The sequence below is a fragment of the Corvus kubaryi genome, unplaced genomic scaffold, assembly GCF_017639235.1.
Source record: "Corvus kubaryi isolate FWS band 111438036 unplaced genomic scaffold, C.kubaryi_AGA036_p1.0 136, whole genome shotgun sequence".
Lineage (NCBI taxonomy): Eukaryota > Metazoa > Chordata > Aves > Passeriformes > Corvidae > Corvus > Corvus kubaryi.
The window spans coordinates 7,778,588-7,785,447 of NW_024580670.1; the positions used below are offsets into that span (position 1 = coordinate 7,778,588).

The following is a 6,860-nucleotide window of genomic DNA, read 5'->3' on the forward strand; positions in this document are numbered from 1 at the left end:
ATCATCTGGATTGTTAGAGGATGCACTGATTGCTACTCCCTTAAAAACTCCTGGGCTTGAAAAGGAAACAAATGAAACCAGAAGAAATTATCTGAGACACTAAGACTGCAGAGGGCTTAAGCCTTTCTTTCTATTTCTAAAATTGCCATAATAGCAGCATTCAAGCCACATTTAAAGAAAAAAAAGAAAAGAAGGAAAGAAGATGAATTAAATTCAAAGGGTTTATTTTAATAAAATTAGAAATCGTAAGAATCGGTGATCCAGGCCACATCCACTGAGCAGCAGAGTATTTTGTTCAGCACTGACTCCAATAATGATCTAGAAGTCATACTAGGCAAACAATCAACATGAGCTTCCTTGCTGTGGCAGAAAAATGGGCCACTGAAAATCCCTGGACAAACAGAAAGGGCAATAGCATTGCACATACATGATATGAACAAGACCAGTGTTCAGTTCTGGTGTGCACCTTTCTAAAGAAAAAATGAAAAAGAAACCCGGAGAAAGGCCAAAGAAAAAAGATTCTGACAAAAATTATTCAAGGACTGGATAAAATCTCTTGGCAAAGGGCTCATAGGGTTCAGGTCACTGGGTTAATCAGGACATTGTAACATGGTTATATCGTAATGTGCAAACACTGTCATTTTAACAAAATACCAGAGGGCTCTTTAAACTAGTAGAGAAGAGTGAAACAGATAAAAGACAGTTATTAAAGTAGTTGTATATTTGTAGTTTGATCTTCAGTAATTCAAGCACCCCTTTTTTTTGGTGACGTGTTTATTTTGGTAACTACTTCATTCATAGAAAGAAGTTTAGTATACTTCAAAATGGGCATCAAACAAATAATTGATTTCAAAGAGACAACTGGCAACAATTCCAAGAACTGATGCATATGATAAAGCATCCTCCAGAAAGCCAGAATTTTAATGGACAGACTGGATACCTCTGCTTCACCACAGGCAGACTCATATTAAGAGCTGGTTTTGCATTTCACCACACAGTAAAACTTTCCAAGAAGTATAAAGACAGTATTAAAACAGCACCCCTTTGACACAAAGCCACCCTATGGGAATATTGACAATAACAAGCACGGTTGTGTTTCAGAATTATGTCATTATGAGGGTTATGGGACAAATCCTCACCTGAAAGCTGCCACAGCAACAGCAGCATCAGTTGTGCCATGACAGCATGCAGCAGCTGAGGACCTGTCATTGCACCAAGAAAAGACATCATAGAACTTGCAAATTTTACACCCCCAGTTTGCAAATATAACAATGAATTAATTCACAGTAAACAGAAGGGGAGCACTTTTCAATGCATAAACAATGTAGTAAGAAACAATTTTAAAAGTCACAGTTTCTGAAACTGCTGTCACTGAGCACAAACTTTTAACACTTACTTAAATAGCTAGAACTGTACAAAGGTGTCACTTTGGAAAACAAACAGTTATACAGAAACTATATCATCTGATGCAAAACCCTTGGGCAAAGAAGGAAAAATAAACAACTAATTTTAGAACCTGAACACTCCATTAGCAATTCTCACCAATTAAAATATGATGCAACTGCTGTCAACAGGCAAATTTTAGTTGTATTTTAAGCATGGATTTAAATACAAAATACACAAGCTACTGCACTATAACAATAATAAAATCAACTACCTACAAGTAGCATGGAGGCCAACAAGAAGAGACATTCAAGTGGTTCTCTCTGCCTATCTAGTGAATGGATGCAGTGTTTAAGAGACAGACATGCTGCACAGTCCCTCATTTTTACTTTGACTGCAGTAAATCTATACCATAATCTCCATCAGTCTAAAAGCACCTTAGTAATGTAAATGCTAATGAAAATCTATCAAAAATTTAATTCTTAAACTCACTTTTGACAGCAATGTAGATCTGTACTTAATTATTTGAAAGCAACGAGGTATCTCTTTATTGTTTCCAGGGGGGTGGGGAGGGATGGATGAACACAAGCCTCCTGCTGAGGCCACTAAACTGAGGTTTATATAAACAAGTATCTACCAAAAAAAATTCACTAAACTTGCTCTATAAAGCTCTTTGTAAAAACCTATTTATTTTGAGAAATGTATCACTAACTTCACTACCTCCAATATATATAAACCAAATTCTTGTAAAATCCAGAGGGGGAAGGGGGTGGGAAGATTATACAGGGCAGCATTTCTAAGCACACCAAACTGACACAATGGCAGAGAGTGGTCCTCAGCAGTGGGAGTTACTTCAGGGACATTCTTGTTTCAAAGAAAAGAGACCAAAAGAAAGCCATTAGCTTTCAGCTGAGGACCATCAACAAGGGTCAGGACAGAATTGCTTCTATTTGCCTCTGCAGTAGAAAAATGACTTATGCAGTGTATTGGCACAACATTACCATCATATCCTGCTTATTCAGTGTTCACCTCATATTACACTGAAGTCCCCTTCCACTCTGGGACAATCAACACCGGTCATCAACCAGCCTGACAAACTCTCAAAGGAACTCCAGGTCTAAGACTTCAGACTACTAAAAAACAATAATCCAAATAGCAGATACTTTTATAGGAGCAAGAAAAGAGCAAGGCACTGCTTTGGTCAAAGCAAGTATTATAGCATTTCCTACATCTCTTACAAGCCTCCTGCAAGAAGAGAAGATGGAAAGAGTGAGGTGTGGGAAAACTGAACAACTCTTCACTTTGCCTTCAAGAAGTTATCAGATAGCCTTCCTTTCCTGTCAGCAGAATAAACTGACTCCCAACAGAAGAACTTTAACAGCACTCTGTCGGGGAGACAGGCACATTTTAATTCAAAAAAAGAGAACAAAACAGCTGCCACAAGACCAAATAACATCCTGCATTTTGCTTCTAAATACCACTGCAGCTCTTCAGGGCTCAAGGTTTCATTCATTACATTGCTGCAAGCAGAGAAAAGTGTTTTTCAAAGGAGCTTTCCCAAGCTAAGCATCCAAGTCTCAAAACACCTGGATTTTCTTTAGCAAGGCCCCCAGACTATGAATTTAAAGTCCCTCGAAGCAGGCACTGGACAGGATAAACATCTATCAGGCATCACTGCAGCATTTATGCATAGAGAAACTGCAACACCCACATCAATTGAGATTTTATGTGCCTGTACTGCTGGCAGGTGCATGATGTGGTCAAGTTTTAAGTTCCAGAAAATAGTTCATCACTATTTAAATGACTTAGTAATCAAGAACACTAGTACTTCAACTCCCAAGCAAACTTAGAGATGCATAATAAAACCACATTTTTAAAAAAAGGGCCATACACTGACTTCACTTTAACCACAGTTCACTTGAATACTAATTCAAATTGCTGTAAAGTGAGCCGTTCAGTGTAGCAAAACACATCTTACAGTGGTTGCATGAACTCCTGAGCTTCCTTACTGCCCTGTGCCTTCACTCCTCCTCCTGACAAGGGGTGAGTTTATTCCCACCACTGTTTCCTCCAGCCTCTCAGTAGTAATATCAGGGGAAAGGAAAAATGAGACAAGATCAGCAATATCCGTGGAGTATCTCAGCAGCATCATTGCTGTGCTTGCAATCTGCACCCTAATGCATCTGTTCACTTTCAGGGTGGGAAGAGATTCTGCTTAGGCCACAAATATGTGACAGCTCAAGGCATAAAGCTGGAATCTGCTGTGTCGTGGCAGCTGTGCCTCAAGAAGACGAGTATACACTGAAAGGCAAGCATTTGGAGACACAACCAGTGCAGCCCAGATTCATTCAAGAGGATACTTGTCCTCACTGAAGTGGCTGAGATCACGTTGGAGTGCTGGAGGACCTGTTAGCACCACTGAAAGAAAGAAGCCAATTCGACTTGTCCTGGTCAAGTAATCTGTACCCTGCAATACAGATAATATGTTCATCAGCACAGATACTGAGTAATGGAAAAATTAACAGCACTCAAGGATCATTTTTCTGTGCTTTTTTTTTTTCTCCAAAGGTTTATTGACACACAAATATGAAAACTAGTTGCTTTCATCAAAAGGTATTCTCTAGTTGGGCACCTCCAGTTGGCCACACCCCAGGTTCTTCTGCTTAGGATGAAAGGCTGCATTAATGTTCATCTTCCTTCTCTGCTTTGCTTCCAACTCATGCATGTGTTCACAAAACTGATACTCCCTGATGGAACTGGGCTGTATCTGGCAATCTGTGAAGTTACGTTCCCATCAACCTGTGCAAGAAGATGCAGATCCACAATTTTGACTTGGAGGAAACACTGACATGAGCTTACCTCACGAAGAACGGAAAACTTGACATTTAGATACCTAGAGCAGCAAGCAGTCCCCAGAAGGAATATATAAACTGTAAATTAACCCATATGGTGCATATCTAAATCCTCAGATGACTACGTATTTTTAAGAGCATTTGTCTGATGAGATTCCACTTCCTAAAATACTTAAGAATTGTTGTGTAGAATTAAAGTAGCATGGCATATAATAATAAATAACTACAATTCCATCAACACACAGGAACAACTCTGATCTTTAAAAATGGAAGCACAATAACTTGGGCGAACAGAAATTAGCCTCATTTTTTCGTAATTTCTCCGATTAAAGTTATATATTAGTTAAAATAGTGTCATTACTAGACCCTTAGGCTTCAGAGCACACCATGCCACAGGTTCATTTGGCTGCTAAAAAGCAGCAACCAAATGATTAGCACTTTTTTCCAAGGACAGTTGAGATTAATAGTTTGAAGTCATTTCCTTAATTTAACCATGAAACTTGAACATTTAAATTAGACTCAACTAACATTTATTTCAGAAAAGCATAAGTATGTTAGTCCTTGAGCACTGATTATAAGATGGATGGAGTCCTCACTGTTAGCTGTCTTTTCTGTAATTGGAAACAAATTCCAACTATTAAATGTACAGAACTTGATAACACTACAGCCAACACTTGTCCTTGCAAAGACCCAGAAACCACCCTACTGAAATCAATAGGTGAGTTTCAGTAATTTTTATGGTACCAAGCAGGATCTATTTGTTCCACAAAGATTTCCAGTGTGGATGCAGGTGGGATGGGTGAAGGACACGGCATCTCTGTGCTTGACTTACAGAAGCTCATCACTAAGACATCCTTTTTCTGAACAGGGTCAGAAATCCTTATACATCCTCCTTTCCTAGACAAAAAAAAGAGAGGGTATGGGGATAAGAGAACAATAAAAGAAATCCTAACTCATACACATAGGCAAAAAATCCTCCTTGTTCTTCCAAGCACAGCAACATCCCCAGCCTGGATACACAGGCTTTGTAGATATTGCAATATGGCTGAGGGAATTCCAGTTACGCTCAAACTGTGTTCATTTCTTTTTTTGAATTCCCTTCCTTCTGTGATGCCTCTTCTTCCCTCCCAACTTTGGGAAGTCTCTTGCTCTGCCTGCTGGGACAGACAGCTCCTGTGACTACTTAAAGACTTCTGAAAGCCAAGTCCAGGCGCTGTTAACCACAAACCTGCTAAGGAATAGCAAAGCTCTCCCTGGAGTCTCCCCCACAAGAAGCAAATCACAAGCTCAGCTCCTGCAGCGTGGGAAGGCTCACTTGACTGTCTTTATCTGCAAGGACTCCATTAGCAACTTCCTGTAACATAGAGCATATTTTAAAACAGCACTGAAAATAAGGGATAATTAAAATATACAAAGTGTCATCTTCATAAAAGCCACAGGACTAAATAAAGTCTTGGAGGGCCCTCTCCTGTACATTCCGTATTTCTCTACGTGCACAATGCACCTTCCTCTGCAAAATCTTTACTAGACAAAGCCAGTCTTCTCTGCACCTTTAAAAATATCTGAAGTAGTATTTGATTAGCTCATAAGGAATAGCTCCCAGTATAATTTTTCCTCCAAGCAGAAGACAGTTATATGCAAAATTAACTCTCAGTTCAGATCTACAAAGACTCAAAATCCAAAACCCATTTAGGCAGTTACCAGGTTAGCAACAATTTGATTCATTACCAAAGAGCTAATCTAGACTAAAGAAAATTACTTTCATTTATGCACCCAGCCTAAGAAAATGCTAGCAACTGTCATTCCTTACACAACAGGATTGTCAAACTAACAGCTAAGAACTGCACTAATGTGTACTTTTTCCTTTACAAGAAGATATTTACTCTCTCAGCAAAGCACTGAGAAATCAGATAGTAAGGATATCACTATAATGCTAATATTTGTGTCTTACTGATTTTTGGTACTGTGAATTTAGATTAATGAGCAAACAGACCCCATGGAAACAACCTCTCTTACCTTGTGTCTTGGCTTGATTTATTAATCAATGCAATTACCAGTGACAAGCCCACAGAGAAATGCACTGAACAGTTCAGAAAGAGGAAAACCTCACCCACACATTTTTTTTGCCAGTGACTCCTTTCTCTTACTGCAACCAAAGGAACAGCAACAAAAATACCTACTTAAACAGCTAAACCCTATTACAACACTCCTAACAAAGAAATACTGCAAAGACTTATTTTCTACATGGTTCATTTATTGTTACTGAACAAACAAAAGAATAGCCTTTATATTTCCTCACAAAGTAAAGTGATTTGCAGGGCAGAAAACAAGTAGCGACCTCTCTTCTATGTAAAGGGAGCTAGATAAGAGGAAGAGAGAAGAAAGATGTTTGCAAATTAAAACCAAGCTGACAAATACCTTACTTCTTTAATCCTCTCAAGAAAATCCTGTGAAAAGGTACAGAAGCATTTGTGGTAGGTACTAACTGGTTAATATCTGACCGGGATTCCCCACCAACACAAATTCCAATGATTTGCCATTGGATGTTGTCAGCACCAATGTCCTATTATAGTCCACAGAGATCCTCCCTGCAGCTTTCCTGCCTCGGGCATCTCTCATGTACGG

At 39.0% G+C, this 6,860-nt stretch overlaps 1 long non-coding RNA gene across 1 annotated transcript; it reads right to left on the reverse strand.

Moving 5' to 3' along the window:
• Nucleotides 1–203: 203 nt before the first annotated feature.
• LOC121658425 lies at nt 204–6,854 on the reverse strand. Its single transcript, XR_006013965.1, has 3 exons — nt 5,464–6,854; nt 5,068–5,132; nt 204–4,182 (listed from the first exon to the last, which is right to left on the reverse strand). It is a non-coding gene; the product is annotated as an uncharacterized LOC121658425 (long non-coding RNA).
• Between the last annotated feature and the right edge of the window lie 6 nt (nt 6,855–6,860).